This window comes from Sphaerodactylus townsendi, linkage group LG11, assembly GCF_021028975.2.
Source record: "Sphaerodactylus townsendi isolate TG3544 linkage group LG11, MPM_Stown_v2.3, whole genome shotgun sequence".
Lineage (NCBI taxonomy): Eukaryota > Metazoa > Chordata > Lepidosauria > Squamata > Sphaerodactylidae > Sphaerodactylus > Sphaerodactylus townsendi.
The window spans coordinates 13,318,491-13,338,349 of record NC_059435.1 but is presented as its reverse complement, the minus strand read 5'-3'; positions in this window follow the sequence as shown (position 1 = coordinate 13,338,349).

Sequence of the window (19,859 nt, the reverse complement as noted above, 5' to 3'; positions counted from 1 at the left end):
CGGCCGCTGATGGTGCCCCCTTCCCCCCCTTTCATGGCCCTCTACATCTGGGCCGTTTGTCATTCAACGGGACCTGCCATTCCTCCCTCTTGGGGAGAGGATTTTGAATATGGAGCTGCTGGACGCCATTTATATTAACGCTAGTATTTTTGTATTGTATTTATGAGATTTAGCTTTTACTGTTTTATCGCTTCTTTTAAAGATTTAGCCATTTTATGTTATATAATTTTTATTGTTGTACACCGCCCGGAGTCCCTTGGGGATAGGGCGGTATAAAACTCTAATAAATACATAAATGAATGAATGAATGAATGAATGAATGAAGGAAGGAAGGAAGGAAGGAAGGAAGGAAGGAAGGAAGGAAGGAAGGAAGGAAGGAAGAAAGAAAGAAAGAAAGAAAGAAAGAAAGAAAGAAAGAAAGAAAGAAAGAAAGAAAGAAAGAAAGAAAGAAAGAAAGAAAGAAAGAAAGAGACAGCACAGGCAAGTGCAGCCCTTTTGAAAATATGCCAACTAAAGAACCGTTTTTAAAGGGCATTCGTTTAAAACATTTTAAGGCTGCAAATAAAACGTTTTTTTGGAACCAAAAGGGGTAAAAACAATGCAGAACTCCATGGAGGAAACATTTTATTTCCTGCCTCAAAACGTTTTAAAAGGTTTGTCCGGAAAGAGTCTAAATGTTTGTTTACTTACTTAATTTACTTATTTAACTTGCCTTTCTTGCAACAATACAAAATTAGAATAAAGATAACAAATGTAAAACAACAACAATAAAACCACCTAAAAATGTATTGTCGAAGGCTTTCACGGCCGGATTCAACTGGTTGGTGTGGGTTTTCCAGGCTGTGTGGCCGTGTGGTCTGGCGGATCTTGCTCCTGATGTTTCGCCTGCATCTGTGGCTGGCATCTTCAGAGGTGTATCACGGTGGGAAGTCTGTTACACACTGTGTCCAGTGAGAAGGGAATGTTTTAGTGGGGTATATATTGTCCATGTCCCAGGGTGGGGAACCAGAGGGGTAGCTAGACCAGAGTGCGCCCGGTGCACACTCTGGCTTTTTCGCTCCCCCCTTCCCCCCCGCAGCGTCCCCCCCCCCGTGGCACCCCACTACACTTACTTTTAGGAATGGAGCAGGCCGGAAGCCTGCCTGCATTGCCTGGGCCTAGTGGGAACTACATTTCCCAGGAGCCTCTAGGAAATGTAGTTCCCACCAGGCCCAGGCAATGCAGGCAGGTTTCCAGCCTGCTCCATTCCTAAAAGTAAGTGGGGTGGTGCGCTGTGGGGGGGGGGGCACCATGGGGGGCCCGCAGGAGGGCACCGCGGGGGGAGGGGGCACAGGGGAAGGGGGAGGGGGGATTTTTCCGCCCCCCACGTGACTAGAAATGGTGTGCCTGATGCGTCGTGCACTCCCCCCGGTGGCTTCGCCACTGTGGGGAACCCCAAAGTGTTTGGGTGGAACCTGCTATGCAAAGGTGTGGTTGATAGTATTGTATTGGAGGGGGAGGGGCTATGGCTCAGTTGCTTTACACGAAGGTCGCAGATTTAATCCCAACATCTACCATTAAAAGGACCAGGCAGCAGGTGACATGAAAGAGCTGCCGCCGCCGCCAGCCTGAGTAGACAATAATACCGATCTAGATTAATGGTCTAATTCTGCATGAGGCAGCGTCACGTGGGTACCCTGGGAAACGTTGCAACCCTTGCGGGCCTTTGGTTCGATCGCTGCAGGTTTCTGTTCTGCCTGACCCACGTTCGGTCCTTTGAAAACACAGCACCCGTCTTCAGTTGCAACAGTTAGATGGCTGATAGCTGCTCTGAACCTCTGAAGGACCCTGACCTTCCAGTCTTTATACAAGCAGTTCTCCATTTAGACAGAAGACAATGGGCGTTCTCCAACACTATGGAACGTTGGTAGAATTCTCCACCTCACATCTCCATTTTGTTTCCTTGCAACACAGAAAGACACAGCATTAGCAAGTTGCTTGCTCCGTAAGGCTGTTGGGCCCTTCTTCTTTTCTATGATGCATTCCCTTTTTCATTTCCATCTTTCCCACAAGGCTGCAGCTCATTGCTTTTTTGGTGAACGCTCTTGAGAAGACCGGGCTGTTTCCAATTGGAGAGGAATCCAACTTTCCATTTTTCTAGGTGGAAAAAACCCTGCTCTTTAATAGGATAGTCAGTTTAAGGCTCTCAACAAAGCCTGTTTTAAGGGGGCGGGGGAAAGCAGGAAATCTCTCTGGGCTGGCTGGTTCATATATGCTTGCATTCCACATGGCACTTCCTATACTCAATTACTGTTGACAGCTTACTGATGAATGTGGAAACTGACTGTGCTGAAGAGCATTGTGTGGGTTGCGATCATGTGGAAGGGCAGCACCTGTGGTGTCCAGTCACATTTCCCACATGTAAGCAATCATCACATGATGGCTATGTGCTCATGAACAAGCGCTTAATGACAGGCAGCTAATTTGGGTGCATAGCACGGGGGGGTGGGGGGGTGGGGGGGTGGAGAGAAAAGCCCCACATGTCACTCTAGGAATTTCCTCAGTATCTATGGTAAAGGCCAGAGACTGAGGAAATTCCTAGAAAGTTGTGGAGATGGAAGCTGCAACAGATGTCACTGCCTCATGAAACTATTATGGTGGAGTAGTAAGGACAGTCTCCAGTACATAAAAATAGTGTTAGATGTAATAATAACATTTACATGGATCATTTGATGTATTCAAAGGGTTTCATGTCCCGTTTCTTGCTAATTTTTGTGACAACTATGCGTAGCAAAGATACACCTCAAACAGCTGAGGGAAACGCTTTTGTCTGCTTTTCTTTTTGGTGTTTGCAGATAGGACGAACCACTCTTTAGTTACAGATAAACCACAATTATTACTGCTGTGCTGGTCTTAGAGAATAAGAAATATCAGCTAGAGATTTAACAGGCCAGCATATGCAAACTTTTCTGGTCACACTGAACTCTTCATCAGCTAGAATGGGCAGACAGCTAAATCTCATGGTTCTGCGTGTAGAGCAAGGCTAGCTACCAGTTCAAAATGTACCATTTGCAATAGTGATCTGTAATACTAACATTTTAACCTCTAAACAGGAATTACTATAAAGGAATATGCACTCTGAGAACTGCATTTGGAGGCAATTCTGTAACATGTTGCTAAGATGGCTTCCTAGAAGAGTGAGCTCTTGGTCTGCTCAATGATGAACTGCAGCACCACAGAAGGGGTGGTGGGCAGAGGGTGGTACTGCAGCAACTAGCTCAGCAGGGGTCAGGTGACACTCCAAGGCCAATAGGAAGCTGCTTAATCCTATAAACTACAGGTGTCAAACTCGTGGCCCTCCAGATGTTATGGACTACAGCTCCCATCATCCCCTGCCAGCATCATTCTGGCAGGGGATGATGGGAACTGTAGTCCATAACATCTGGAGGGGCGTGAGTTTGATACCTATGTTATAAACCAGTGGTTCTCAACCTTCCTAATGCCTCAACCCTTTAATACAGTTCCTCATGTTGGGGTGACTCCCAACCATAAAATTGGTATATATAAAATATAAAAAGACCATTTACAGATGGTCTTAGGCAACCCCTGTGAAAGGGTCATTCGACCCCCAAAGGGTTCGCGACCCACAGGTTGAGAACCGCTGCTATAAACCTTCTGATTCTTGTCTTTCTTCTCAAAGGGAAGAATGTTTCACTTGGGTGAAAGTGGGGATGAATTCAAGGCTGCCTGTCTGCAGACCGTCAATGACATTGGGCGTTTTCCCACTTACCATTAGGTGCGCGCTACTGTAGGCAAGTAGCATGGGGTCCCCCGGCACTCCCCACTACAGGGGCAGCGACAACGCAGCCATCCCGACACTGCCGCTGTTGCACCCCCTCAGCGCGCGTCATTCCTGGCGCCCTTCAAAACGGTGCCTTTTGATGACCCCACGCAGAGCGCGGGGTCGTGGGGAAGCCCGGGCGTGCGCCAGAAATGACGCGTGCTGAGAGCAGCGCGCGGCATAGGGGGGTCGCGGCAAGTGGGGAAACGCCCATTGACTATGCTGATCAGGAACATAATACTGATAATTCCATGCGATGTGGCAAAGTGGCAGGGCCAATGTGAAATCAACAGTCAGGAACTGTGTTAGTAGTTGTTTTAAACAAATTCAATCCCGGATTCTTCTAGGGTTTCCAAACTCCAGGAGATGTTTGCAGATCTCCTAGAATTTCTGACGATCCCCAGACTACCGAAATGAGTTCCTGTGTACAAAATGACTGCTTTGTGGGGTAGATGATGGCACTGTGCCTAGATGTGACAGATCCCCCATAGCCACTGGTGGGGTTAGACGAAGGTAGGAGATCCGGGAGATTTGGGGATAGAGCGAGGGCAGGGGAGAGGGATCTCAGTGGAGCACAATACCAGAGAGTTCACCCTCCAACCATCCATTTTCTCCAGAGGAACTGTATTTCTCTGAGATTGTTCCCCTGCTCAAGCTATACCTTGCCCAGAGTCCATCCATGACTCTCCAGAAATTTATGACCCAGACTTGGCAACAGTAATGTTGTATTGCAATGACATGGCAGAGCCAATAACAGGGCAGAGATGCACGCGAGTTGTTTTGCAAAACAGTACTAGGTGACAAAATGAATTTACACTGAATATAGCAGTGATGGCGAACCTATGGCACTGGTGCCAGAGGTGGCACTCAGAGCTCTCTCTGTGGGCACTCGCAAACAGAGTCCCCCCCCCCCCACACATCTAGGCTGGCCTGGGCCACTGGGCTCGATTATTAGCATTAAACCTAAGATTATTAGCATTAAACCTAGTTTTGGGGAAGCAGTGTAGATAACCCTGTTAAATGCTGTTAAACTGATTTTCATGCGAGGAACTAAAGCACAATCCTTTACCTGGGAGTAAGCTCGGTTGCTGGCAATGGGGCTTGCTTCTGAGTAAACCCTCCTAGGGTTGTGATTCACCCATTGGAAGAGTTCCACCGTTGCTTCAAAGCAAAGCCACCGACTACCACCAAGCTTACTCCCGAGTAATGCACGTCTGGAAACGTTTTTTCTACACTAAAACCTCAGTATTCCGGTTAAATTGCCGTGTTGGCACTTTGCGATAAATAAGTGGGTTTTGGATTGCAATTTGGGCACTCGGTCTCGAAAAGGTTCGCCATCACTGGAATATAGAAACTGCAAACTCTGCCTGTGCAAGTGCTCAGACTGGGCATCTGTGCAGTCTACATGTGCCTCTGTGTTTTGTCTCGCCTCTTATTGGGGGAGAAGAAAGGAGAGATCTTTCCAGAAGCTCATGTGATTCTAGGCATGTGACTTCAGGAGTTAACTCTTGCTTGGCTGAATGAAGCAGGCACTTGTAAAATCTTAACAAGCAATTTATTTCTGCACCAAAGGGCAAAATGGCTGACAATTTGTTGCTATGGACAGCTGGAATGTGGCTTCTCTCTCCTGCAAGTACCCGCAGCTTCCTAGTCTCCATTGCCTGCATCCAAACCGGCATAGAATTGGATTGACTAGATGTCTCTGTGATGCTGTTAATTAAAGCAGAATGCTAAATGGACTGGATCATTATAAATAGATAGTTTTTCTCTCTTCCTGCCCCTCCAGGTTTGTGAAATAGCTCTGGAAGAAACTCATGAATAAGAATGAAAATGTCCGGCCATTTCCGGTGGCTTTGGAAGCCCTAAGCTGTGGGTTAATTGTTTGATGTGTTTTTTTTTCCTCTGGAAAGATCAGAAGGATTACCAACTGTTGTACTAATAACGTGGAATAATTGTCAGAAGCAGTGGAAAAACAAACATTGCTCGGGGGTGGTCTGCAATCCCTTTCAACTGACGTAATATGGGAAAATAAACATACAACTGAAGATATTTACTCAGATTCTAAGAAAATTATTTTTAAAACAAATTGGACTTTTTAAAAAAATGTAAATTATGCAAGTGAATACATTTACATATGTTTGCATGATTTTTGCCCCGCTCTGTGTCATGGGGGGGTGGGGGGGTGAAGCGCTGTCCAATCAATATCTTTCTCAGTCTCCTTGTGCTCCTAAGATTTCAGCAGGACAGGATCTCCAACATGGTACCTGTGAGCTCCATAACATTCAATAAACCTTTCTCCTATTGGCCTCCAAGTAGTTTTAGAAAAGTGAACAGAGTCAACCAGGCCTTTTGACAAGCAGTTCTTCTAACTGGCCACTGGAGACCTTTACTTATTTATTTTATTTATATCCCAGCTTTCTCTTTTTCCTCTGTTGTATCCTCAAAACAGCCCTGAGAAATAAGTATTCAGATCACACTGGTTCAAGATCACACAGTAAGCTTCCATTGCAGAATGGGGATTCAAACCCACGTTTCCTGGATCCTAGTTTGTCACTTTGACCACTACACCATGCTGGCTCCGATAAGAAGAAGAAGAAGAAGAAGAAGAAGAAGAAGAAGAAGAAGAAGAAGAAGAAGAAGAAGAAGAAGAAGAAGAAGAAGAAGAAGAAGAAGAAGAAGAAGAAGAAGAAGAAGAAGAAGAAGAAGAAGAAGAAGAAGAAGAAGAGGAGGAGGAGTAGGAGGAGTAGGAGTAGGAGTAGGAGTAGGAGTTTGGATTTATATCCCCCCTTTCTCTCCTGTAGGAGAATCAAAGGGGCTTACAATCTCCCTCACAACAAACACCCTGTGAGGTAGGTGGGGCTGAGAGAGCTCCGAGAAGCTGTGACTAGCCCAAGGTCACCCAGCTGGCGTGTGTGGGAGTGTACAGGCTAATCTGAATTCCCCAGATAAGCCTCCACAGCTCAGGCGGCAGAGCTGGGAATCAAACCTGGTTCCTCCAGATTAGATACACGAGCTCTTAACCTCCTACGCCACTGTAGAGATTCAAGAGCAGCTGCCACCACAGCGCAAGGATCTTCACTGAGCAAGTGAAGGTACACTGTGTGTATGCAAAAAATATTTTAAACAACACGTTCATTTAAAAAGGCATCCTGTTAAGCAGAGCTTCTGCCTCAAAGGTTGAAGAGTTACTATTAGGCTTAACTTCACCCCCTGACATTTTGTGGTTGGGTCCTCCTCCCATGGCGGTCATTTTATGGTTATGCCCAGCAACCCATATCAGAGTTCCAAAGGTGGCTATGGGTTCAAAAAGGGGGACTTCTACACTAGTATTACTTAAAGCCTGTCATTAGAATCTTGGACCCCAAACTAGCTTTGTTTTAAAAATGGCCAGGAATCACATTCCTAGGATCTTGGGTTCCCGACTCAGGATCTACTTCTGCACCTGAGTGAAGCATTCATGAAATCATGAAACAGAAAGTTCAGGGGTATAGTACCATAGCTGTCATTTAATTTAAAATTGGTTAATAAACCTACATTTGGAGTATCTCCACTATTCTTGGTGGTTGTGGGCTTTCTGGTGGTCTGGTAGATCTTGTTCCTAATGTCTCACCTGCATCTGTGGCTGGCATCTTCAGAGGTGTATCACAGAGAGAAGTGTGTTACACACTGGCCATTTCCACATGGCCAGCTGAGCTGGGGTGCATCGGCATAGTTCATGCACGGGCTGCTCCGCTCCCGGACGCCTCCCACCTCCTGCCGCCTTCCGTTGCTTTGTGGAGACCAGGGGACACGCTCCCATGGCTAGAGTGACGCCTCTGGGGTTGGAGGCCAACAAGTGTGTCCCCTGGCTTCTACAAAGTGACGGCAGGTGGTAGGAAGGTCCAGGAGAGATGCGGGAAATACGCTGGCTTCCACCCAGTGCCATTCGCTTGGCAACGGATGGAAGCCGGCGTTTTCCAAAAACCTCGCTCATAGAGTGAGGTTCGAAAATGCTGTTTTTTTTGGGGGGGGGGCAACACCGCATTGATTTGGCGGCAGCTCCTGTCTGAAGGCTTCCCTCCAAAACGGTATTTTACCAGGTAGAAACTTTTTACTTTGAATTAAATAAAATTTTTAAATAAAATGGTTTTTTTTGAGGAAAAAACAGTCTGAACATAGTTTTCTGCTTAAGATATAGCCAAAAGGTTATTCCCCATGAAATAAGGAATAGTTTTTAATGATGTAGCATGAGGCTATCACAGAGCTCTGTCCCTTGAAAATACTTTCAAACTTCCAATAATTTCCCTGTTTGGAGTTGGTGGTGCTCTTCAGAATCTCCGCCCCCCTTTCATATCTTTGGTCTACATGGCTCCAAGAAGAAGAAGAAGAAGAGTTTGGATTTATATCCCCCCTTTCTCTCCTGTAGGAGACTCAAAGGGGCTTACAATCTCCTTTCCCTTTCCCCCTCACAACAAACACCCTGTGAGGTAGGTGGGGCTGAGAGAGCTCCGAGAAGCTGTGACTAGCCCAAGGTCACCCAGCTGGCGTGTGTGGGAGTGCACAGGCTAATCTGAATTCCCCAGATTAGCCTCCACAGCTCAGGCGGCAGAACCGCAGAGCTGGGAATCAAACCCGGTTCCTCCAGATTAGATACACGAGCTCTTAACCTCCCACGCCACTGCTGAAAAAGTCAAATATCTGGCGATTTTCTATAAGAACATTAGCTGTAATGAAAATGGCTGCATTTCACAACTTTTATGTTGCCATTTAATTCTTCCCCCAAAAAATATTTCTGGTTTTCATAATTTTTTGGTCAGTTGTTTGGGGTGTGTTTCGTACTTTGTATTTTCATAGAAATAGTTTCCATTTCTGTTGTAAATAAAAGCTCCACAAATGTTTAGCATGTGATGGTACCAATGACTGGAACGGGGAGGTTTCTTTCTGAGGGGTGGCGTAGGAGAATAAATGCATTTCTAGTTCAATATTACAAAAGGTTGCTTCTACTCAACCTGCTAGATCAGGGGTAGGGAACCTGCGGCTCGAGAGCCGCATGCGGCTCTTCTGCCCTTGCACTGCGGCTCCACGAGCCGAGCCGCTGGTCCCATCCTTGCTTGCCCTGCAGGCAGCAGGGCAGGCGCACCAATTGCCCGCGGCCGGCTTCCCCTCCCGCCCACCCTGTTTGAGCGGGGCGGGTGCTTTCCCGGCGGCTGGCTGGGCCGAGCTGCTGGCCCCATCCTTGCCCACCCTGCAGGCAGCAGGGTGGACGCATCCATGCGCTTCTCAGAATGAGTGGAGTAAAAGGTTAAAAAACCCAATATATACAGTGTTATCTTTATTTTAAATGTCAAAAATTATTTGCGGCTCCAAGTGTTTCTTTTCCCGTGGAAAACGGGTCCAAATGGCTCTTTGAGTGTTATAGGTTCCCTACCCCTGTGCTAGATCATAGGTGTTGAACTTGCGGCCCTCCAGATGTTATGGACTACAGTTCCCATTATCCCCTGCCAGCATGATGTTCGACACCTATGCGCTAGATGAAGAAGGGCACAAGAGCTATCCATTCTGGCATTCTGTTTCTGGCGCAGTGGCCAGTCAGATGCCTCTGGACTGGGTTGACAACTCAGACTTGGAAAATTCCTGAAGACTGGTGGTTGGATCCTGGGGAGATCATGATTCACAGAGAGGAGGGGCCACTGGGTATACAATGGCACAGAGACCACCCTTCAAAGCAGCCATTTTCTCTAGGGGAGCTGTTCGTACAAGCCCCATCTAGAGGTTCCCATAGCATAGTCAGAAGTCTTGAATGGAAACAGGAATGCCATCCTATGAAGTATACATATGATCTTGTTTACCTACCTGACATACAAATATTATGCGGGTGTCAGGATGGCATGAATACTAACCATGGGGAAGAAGAAGAAGAAGAGTTTGGATTTATATCCCCCCTTTCTCTCCTGCAGGAGACTCAAAGGGGCTGACAATCTCCTTGCCCTTCCCCCCTCACAACAAACACCCTGTGAGGTAGGTGGGGCTGAGAGAGCTCCGAGAAGCTGTGACTAGCCCAAGGTCACCCAGCTGGCGTGTGTGGGAGTGCACAGGCTAATCTGAATTCCCCAGATAAGCCTCCACAGCTCAGGCAGCAGAGCTGGGAATCAAACCCGGTTCCTTCTGATTAGATACACGAGCTCTTAACCTCCTACGCCACTGGGAGAAGATGTAGAGCAGGGGTGGCCAATTTATAGTGCTCCAGATGTTCATGGACTACAATTCCCATCAATAGGCCATGCTGGCAGGGGCTGATGGGGATTGTAGTCCATGAACATCTGGAGCACCATAGGTTGGCCACCCCTAATGTAGAGGTTTGCACTGTGTTGGCAATTGCACCACAAAGTTAATACATGAATTGGACCTGAAATAAGTACTCTGTATTCCTTTTTCTTGGTTCTGCTTCTAAAACAAAAAAAGTATGATTTTATATTACCATTCTTGAACAGCTATGCTGTTAAGATTTTTAGAAATAAATTTTGGCTTCTATTAATATTGTCCGATTGAATTAAGATGTGATAAATAGTCTTCTTGAGGTATTGAAGTGGTATTGAATTGCTAATAGTAGCAATTAAAAAATACAGTTCTGATTTTAAAAAATAGGTTTTTTTTTAAAAAAAAGGAAAGTACAGTTTTGGAAAAAGTAGGCTGGTTTTAATTATGCACAGCTTCAAAACCTCTTCCAAAGCACTGCGTTGTGAGCACATGAGAAGAAATGTAGCATTTATGGTATCAATATGGTCCATGCTTTGGGTATAATTCCTGGAATAGTGACTCAGGGTTCTTAGAAATCCGCTATCCTCTGTTATAAATAATGTGTCTTGGAACCTGGCTGAAGAAGGGTCATAGTTTTATTGCCATGTGAAACCCATGACATTGGACAACGCACAGAAGGGAGGACTTCTGACAGAAAAGGCAATTGTAGAAAAATTAAGCAGCAATGCTTTTATGATTCCAGAGGGTTAGTCAGAAAAGAAATTACAAATGAAATACACATTCAGCTGGGACAGCGGCCAGCAATCTGACAGGGGAAAGAGTTGGAGGGAAGATCGGTCATTAGCAAACAGAAGTGTTGTAGCTCTGACAGATGGAAGTCTGGGGCGAGGCCTTGTTTAGGTAGGAACACATCTGACAGAGATTAATCTGGCCGAGAGAAAGTCTCTGATAGTTTTGTGGTGAGACCTTTGTTCTGGAGAACTTGGCAAGGTTGAGCTCTGACTGAAATGCGAAGGATGTCCAAGAACACAGAAATCTTTATGCTCCCTGAAGTAGGCCAAGAAAAGGAGCAAGAAACAACGGTATCACGGTGATTACTGATGTCAAGCGAAAGCCCAAATGGAAGGGTTGGGTTGGAAAATTCCTGGAGATTTTGAGGATGGAGCTCCGGGAGAGGTAAGGGACCACAGAAGCCACTGTCCAAAGCAGCTACCTTCTCCAGGGGAACCAATCAGCAGATTGGCTGTGATTGTGGGAGGTCACCATGCCACCATCTGGAGACTGCCCACCCTATCAACTAGACTTGATGGTATCTCCGAGCACCACGGAGATACCTCTAGCATTGATTAGCCCCCTCATGGATCCTGCCCTCATGTCTCACATTTGGCACCCCTGGGTTAGAATGTTGGGACCAGGACTTGAGTGACCCAAACCCTTGCTCTGCCTTGGAATCTTGATGGTTGACCTTGGGCATGCTGGCAGGGGCTGATGGGAATTGTAGTCCATGAACATCTGGAGAGCCCAGGCTGCAGACCCCTGGGCTAGACTCACAGTCTCAGCCTAACCAACCTCATAGGTATATGGGGATATCATGAAGATGTAAGCAACTTGATATCCCCATTGAGGAGAAAGTTGGGTTATAAATAAAGCAAATAAAGAGTAAGGTCTAATGATTGATTGATAAGAGATGAATCAAGATGATTTGGCATTGCCTTTCTCTGCATAACAGCCTTCTCTTCTTCGGTGGTCTCCCATCCGAGCGCCAACCATGACCAATAGTCCTCAGTGTATTGTTGAAGGCTTTCACGGCCAGAGTCAACTGGGTTTTCTGTGGCAAAACATTAGGATCAAAAACTACCAGACCCCAGCCCCACAACCTGGAAAACCCACAACAGCTAGTTGATTCTGGCCGTGAAAGCCTTTGACAATACACTAAGCAGGATTGGGCATGGTTAGTGCTTGGATGAAAGACCACCTTACCTCAACTCTTATCAGTCAATCCATCCATCCATCCATCCATCCATCAATCCATCAATCCATCATCCATCCATCCATCCATCCATCCATCCATCCATCCATCCATCCATCCATCCATCCATCCATCCATCCATCCATCCATCCATCCATCCATCCATCCATCCATCCATCCATCCATCCATCCATCCATCCATCCATCCATCCATCCATCCATCCATCCATCCATCCATCCATCCATCCACCTTTACTGGCCTTCAAAAATACATTGTCTTGAATTAGCTTGCCTGGTTAGGTTAATTCTTAAAGCAGGTCTTCCCCTCCCAAGACCTATTGACCTACCTCCCCACAGAGATGTTCTTGCCTCTGTCTTACCTTTTTCCAAGCCCTGTGATAACTTTTAATTTCATCAGGAATTGGGGGATTTACTGCGTCTGCACTGCAGTGATTCAAAAACCTGCTTGACTGGAGACCACAGTGGGACAGAAGTAATGAATGAGTTTATGGGTGTACAGTGATGGCTCTGTAGTGCTGACTCCGACCCTTCACAGAATTATAATGTGCAAGGTTTGGCCTTGGCTAATATGGTTGCTTTAGTTGGGTTGTGATCAATATGAACTGTCCATTGAAGGGAAGTGGTACGTCCTCGGGCACTAACTTGGTCAAGAATGTGATTCAGACTTCCTTAAATTTGATTGCTGCCACATGGTCTCAGTTGTGAGGAATGGCAAAAGGAAACACCATAGGAAGCTGCTGACAGTGGAGCGACGTCAGGACGGAGTGCAAGAGGAAAGCCTGTAGCTCAGTCATAGTATGCACTCTTTAGGACATTTAAGGTTTCCAGTTTCATCCCGGTGCTCGCAAGTTTGTAGGCAAGAGAGCTGAGGAAGACTGGGGCCTTGGAGAATCACAGCCGAAAATCTCCGAACAAGGTGGGCCCATGTTCTTACTTTGGTATAAGGAAGTGTCAGATTTCACTGCTGTGTTTCAGACTGAACTTATATTTCTTTGCTCTTTTTGGTTGGTTTGGAAGAAGAAGAAGAAGAGTTTGGATTTATATCCCCCCTTTCCCTCCTGCAGGAGACTCAAAGGGGCTTACAATCTCCTTGCCCTTCCCCCCTTACAACAAACACCCTGTGAGGTGGGTGGGGCTGAGAGAGCTCCGAGAAGCTGTGACTAGCCCACGGTCACCCAGCTGGCGTGTGTGGGAGTGTACAGGCTCATCTGAATTCCCCAGATAAGGCCTCCACAGCTCAGGCGTCAGAGCGGAGAATCAAACCTGGTTCCTCCAGATTAGATACACGAGCTCTTAACCTCCTACGCCACTGCTGCTCACTGCTACACTGCTACACTGCTACACTGTAATTTGAAGGCCTAACCTTAAAAAATATTTATTTTGTTTAAAGTCAGATTTAGGGAGTAAGGTTGTAGTCTCAGCATCTGTGAAGTCTGTAAGAGATTTGATGTATACAAAATTATGGGGCAGACACCAGAAATGTCCTCTGGGGTGCGTCCACTCAATGAGCTTCTTTAACTGGTGAGAGGGGGGAGCCCTCTCCCAGCAGCAATCTCGCCACAGCATTCTGCAATAGCTGCAGCCTCTGTACACTCTTCAAGGGCAGCCCCAAACAGAGCACATTGCAGCAGTCCAGTTAACTCAGGCATGTATCACTGTGGCTAGCTAAACTGAGCCAGGCATGGAGAGGAGGAGGAGAGTTAGTTTTGATATCCTGCTTTTCTCTATCAAAAAGTCTCAAAGGGACTTACAATCACCTGCACTTCTCCTCCACACAACAGGCACCACGTGAGGTCGGTGGGACTGAGAGAGTTTTGAGAGAACTGGGACTAGCCTAAGGTCACCCAGCAGGCTTTGTGTGGAGGAGTGGAGAATCGAACACGGTTCTCCAGATTAGAGTTCGCCACTCTTAACCACTACACCCTGCTGGCAGCTGATGCCCCACCCAAAGCTGAGCAAAAGCCCTCTGAACCATTTTAGCCACTGGTCGATTTCCCACTGGAAAAATGAAAGTGGGTACAAACTGGTTTGGTTTGATTCGGGACCTTTTCAGTGCGGTTTCATGGTCCCCACTGCAGCCAAACAACCCCTGCTCTAGGCGACGCAGCAGCCAGGCTGAATTCCCCACTGTTCGCGGATCTGCTACACAATCCGCTCAAGGGCTTCCTGATTGGCTGCTGCGTTGTGTTGGGGTGGGAATTCTTTTTATTTTCTGCACTTCGGATTCACGTCTGTGTGAGCATGCACAGAAGAACTGCACGAAGTGCCCCGTTTCTGTGCTGCTTTGTCTCCTCGTATCCACGTGTGAGGCGTTGCATTCCTTTGTGTTGCAGAAAATCAGAAAATAATTCTAAACAGCCCCACGTCACCACGTATCCACGTGGATTCTAGCTACGTGAAATAAAAAAATAAAATAAAGGGCTGCGCGCGCATCGCACACAGCTCGCTGAACCTTGATTGGATGGGAGGCTCCACGTCACTCGCAAGGGCTGGTAGTTCGAATCCGTATTTGCCCTCCCAACTTCCCCACCGCTCCAGATTGACCACATGTTTTCCAAAAAGGTCTACTTCCTTCCAGGTTCTAAAATAACGTGTGCTGGGGGCGGGGGGAGCAACAGAAACAGGGTGGATGCGCGTTCGGCGCTGGTGTAGTGGGAAGTTCTGCAGGAAACCTAGCTATTTGGAGTGACGAGCACGCATCTAATCGTGAGTGGGGAATCGACCACTGAGTACCCTTAATACACATGCCTGCATACCTACATTCCAGGTGCCTGGAGTGTTTCTTCACAATTCTCACAGCAAAGTGTATAAAGTAGACTGGCCGCAAGTCAATTCTGTGCAGGTTTTTCCTTACATGTCCTTACATGGGCTGTTCAAGCACAGCCAAACAGGGCCGCATTAAGGTTTTCGTCAGCTGTAGGAACTCTGGTATCGACTCCTAGCCTCTCCCCAACATACCACCAGGGACGGACAGACATCATTCCCAAAACTGTCCTACCAACCTCCACGGACTTCAAAACGTATCCTTTAAAAACCAGAAGTCAAAAAAGTTTCCAATTCCTTAGCCCTGGCACATCCTTCCTCACATTTTAATATGGGCTATGGCAGTGATGGCGAACCTATGGGTGCCAGAGGTGCCAGAAGTGGCACTCCGAGCCCTCTCTGTGGGCACGCACAAACAGAGTTCATGTGGGGGGGATTGCCCCCCCCACACATCTAGGCTGGCCTGGGCCGCTGGGCTCGATTATTAGCATTAAACCTAAGTCCTAGTTTTGAGGAAGCAGTATAGGTAACTCTGTTCAGTGCTGTTAAATCCCACTGATTTTCATGCAAAGAACTAAAGCGCGATCCTTTACCTGGGAGTCAGCTCGGTTGCTGGCTTCAAAGCAAAGCCAACTACTACCACCAAGCGTACTCCCGAGTAACGCACGCCTCAGAGCCAACCATTTTTTCTGAACTAAAACCTCAGTATTCAGGTGAAATTGCCGTGTTGGCACTTGGCGATAAATAAGTGGGTTTTGGGTTGCAGTTTGGGCACTCGGTCTCAAAAAGGTTCACCATCACTGGGCTATGGTAAGGTGGGGAAGGGCGCAAAGCAAAAAAAAAAAGAGAATAATATATTGTAGGTGGAAAATACATATTTTTTTTTTGGGTAATCCTGTTTTTGTAGACTATAAGATTTTCATGGGCTCTAGGCACTGTACCTAAAGTGCAAAATGGATAAGGCGGCCGGCCATGAGCCAAAGTCTTGCTTTCGGATCCTGTCATACCCCTGTCTCCATAACGATCAAAAGTACCTCATTGACTTTCTGGAACACTGAACAGCGCTGCGCGTTATTTAAGGGTAGGAGGGTCCCACGGCAGCCAGCGTTAGCAGTGTCCGGGGCAAAGCTGCCGCGTTTCCCCATTTGGTGGCTGAAAATCCATCCGGCACGCTTCGTGATCCTGTGCTTTCAATATGGCCTTCGCCCTTTTTCATGAGGCTTGAAATCCATTCGTAAGGGTCACAAAGGGATTAGGGAAAACCCCTCCCCCTTCCCCATCTGTTCGGCCGGACGGCTGAAAAAACGAACTGTAAATGTGCTCTCCACACTTTCCTAAAGAAATCTGTGCCGTTTGTCGGGGCTCCTGTCGATTTTTAAAAAAAATATTGAGATACATCTCTTGTTGCCTGGATGATTAAAGAATTGTATTTTTGGATTTCGCCTTGTCAGCAATGGACGTGATAGATCAAACAAATGCATTCTTTAGGCCAGTGATGGCGAACCTTTTCGAGACCGAGTGCCCAAACTGCAACCCCAAACCCACTTATTTATCACAAAGTGCTAACAGGGCAATTTAACCTGAATACTGAGGTTTTAGTATAGAAAAAAATGGTTGGCTCCAAGGCGCGCGTTACTCGGGAGTAAGCTTGGTGGTAGTCGGTGGCTTTGCTTTGAAGCAGCCAAGCTTACTCCCAGGTAAAGGATCGCGCTTTAGGGAAAATCAGTGGGGTTTAACAGAGCTTATCAGGATTTACCTGCACTACTTCCTCAAAACTAGGTCTTAGGTTTGATGCTAATAATCTCCCTTAAATAATTACACTATTATCACATGATGAACTCTGTGCATATGTGCCCACAGAGAGGGCCCTGAGTGCCACCTCTGGCACCCGTGCCATAGGTTTGCCACCACTGCTTTAGGCCATAATCCAATTACATACCAATTAAAAAAATATTGCTGGGCAAAGGGTACCGACTGCCCATAGCTTTCCCCCCCCACCCCAGAAAGGGCTGAATTATTTGCCTCCCTAAATCCAAATGAATCTGCATCATGATCCAAACATTGCCTTGGAACACTGCAGTTGGACTTTTGATTTCCTTTCCATCTTAGCTAAGATCCACACTTGGAAGGAGCTCCAATAGGGTTGCCAGCTCCTACCTGGGAAATTCCTGGAGGTATGGACCAGCCTGGGGAGAAGAGAATTTGGGGAGGGATCTTATTTAGAACCTATGGTATACCATAAGGTTTCCCCTCGGCCGTTTTTGTCACAGGAACTGACCTCTGTAGCCTGGAGCTGAGGTACAATTCTGGGGCAACTCCGGCTTGCACACGGAGGCTGGCAAACTGAAGCCCAACGGGGGAGATAACCGACAGGCAGAGGCATACCGACCTAGGGACTTGGGGATACCCATGTCCCCGGGCGCATGCATTTCAGTCACGTGACCAAAGATGTACTCCCGCAACCGGTGCCCCACCCCCCTCCTACCCTCCCTGCAGGCCAGCTGGTTTCTAGAGGAGCCGGCCTCTAGGGATGCGTGGGGGGGGGGGAGCTCTGCTTCACCCCCCGCCCTGCTCCGCCCTGCCCCCAGCCCCCAGGCTCCCTGCAGTCAGGCTGCTGCTCTCACCAGACTCCGAGGGGCCTTAATTCAGTGGGGATGAAGTTTATCAACCCTCCCATTTGCCCTTGATCCTTAGCAAACCCCCCTCCCAATTTCACAGTAACCAGCAAGCTTGTGCTTGGGAAACAAGCTTAATATTGCAACATCTAGTTGGATTTTTAGGCCGTCCTCCCAGGTTTGAACTCTTGTTTTCCCACCCACCCACCCCCCTTATCTGCACTCTCATCTTCCTCTTCCCATTTTCTCCTGGTTTAAATAGCTTGGTCCTTTTGTAATAAAATTGCAGCATCTACTTGCTTGCAATGCATGGTTGATCAGTGTTAGGGAAAACCCAGTCACTGGGAGCCTTGAAGTATCCATCTGGGGCTTATCAGAAGATTGTCCAAATCCTCAAGTCTGCCTGAAATCTGTGCTGGAAATCTTAGGAGAACAGGATATCCCTTAAAACATCCTGTATGGAAAACAGTCCTCTCTCCCCTTCCAACTCATTCCAGCTGGAAGGCGGAAGACGCAAAGGAATGCAGGAATGAATGCTCAGAGGGAAACGGAGGAGGCTGCGACGTGTAAATCCGAACTGGAAGCTCAAGGATTTGTCCAAAAGTAGCCAAAATAAAATGGGCTTGAAATGGATTTGTGTGAAGAAGAAGAAGAAGAAGAAGAAGAAGAAGAAGAAGAAGAAGAAGAAGAAGAAGAAGAAGAAGAAGAGTTTGGATTTATATCCCCCTTTCTCTCCTGCAGGGGCTCACAATCAGGGGCTGACAATCTCCTTGCCCTTCCCCCCTCACAACAAACACCCTGTGAGGTGGGTGGGGCTGAGAGAGCTCCGAGAAGCTGTGACTAGCCCAAGGTCACCCAGCTAGTGTGTGTGGGAGTGTACAGGCTAATCTGAATTCCCCAGCACAATTAAGCACTCTAAGCACAATTAAGCACTCTATCTAGGGTGGCATAGTGTGACAGATTCCTTCTCCTCCGACACCTTTTTTGTCCGTGCTGAGGAGCCCCTTTCGCACACACAGAATGTTGCACTTTCAATCCACTTTCGCAATTGTTTGCAAGTGGATGTTCTTATTCCGCATAGTAAAATCCAACTGCAAAGTGCATTGAAAGTGGATTGAAAGTGCATTATTCTGCATGTGCAAAAGATGTCTCCAAGATATCTTATTTGTATTGTCGAAGGCTTTCGTTGCTGGAATCACTGGGGTGTTGTGGGGTTTCCGGGCTGCATGGCCATGTTCCAGTAGCATTTTCACCTGACGTTCCGCCTGCATCTGTGGCTGGTGTTTTCAGAGGATCTTGGACCTGCAGATCCTCTTCAGATCCTCTGAAGATGCTGTAGCCAGAGGGATGTAAATCCGAACTGGATTTACTACTCCACTTTGCAGCTGGAGTAGCAGCAGAAGAGACTTGGCCAGGAAGAGCAGAGTGACCTGCTGGTGTTCATTTTGGAGGGCTTTTCTCAAAGCCACAGCTTTTAAAACAGTGTATTTTAACAGGGGTTATCTCTTTTTCTCCTTGTAAGGCTGCTGAATCTGGAAGGTGGGGCTTAACAGGGGTTAACAGAGTTCATCTCTTGTTCCTCTTTGTCCTAAGAGGTGGGGCTTTTGTCCTGAGAGGTGGGGCTTTAATTCAGCCTGGCGGCGCGCGCAATTTTAATTTAACTTTTTTTTTCCTAAATTAATAAGGACATATTTGACAGATAGTACGTGCAGATAGCTCCAGGGGGGCAGTGACTAAAAGCTTAATATCTAAATATCTAAACAAATCAGATATGAAGGCAGAAAGCCAGCGGGGGGGGGGGGGGGCTTTCCAGTGTTTTGCTCTGAGTGTCACATGTATGATTATCTGCCACTAGGACAGAAGTCGTGGGTGGGCCCTCGCTGCAATGAGCTCCTGGCACTCAAGGAATGTGTGCGTTCTCTTGAAGCCAAGGTGGCAAACCTGGAGAAGCTGAAAGAGGGAGAGAGGGTGACAGACGAGGCTTTCAGGGACCTAACAGCCGGGTCCCACTCCCAAGGTGACATCTCTTCAGATGTCATGGAGAATGAAGGCCTTGGGGATGGAGGGTGCCAGTCTGAGGTGGGGGAAGATGCTCCCTTAGATGGGATCCCTTCCTTAACTGGTGATCAGCTATCCTCTCGCACTGAGGATACCCCTCGGGGAGGTGGGGGACTCCTTGTGGTGGGTGATTCGATCATTAGAAATGTAGAGAGTTGGGTTTGTGAGAGGCGTGATGACCGCATGGTGACTTGCCTGCCTGGTGCAAAGGTTATGATGTCACGCTTCGTCTAGATAGGCTTTTAGACAGTGCTGGGGTGGAGTCAGCAGTTGTGGTCCACATTGGCACCAACGACATTGGGAAATGTAGCCGGGGGGTTCTGGAAGCTAAATTTAGGCTGCTAGGAAACAGGTCCAGGACCTCCAAGGTGGCATT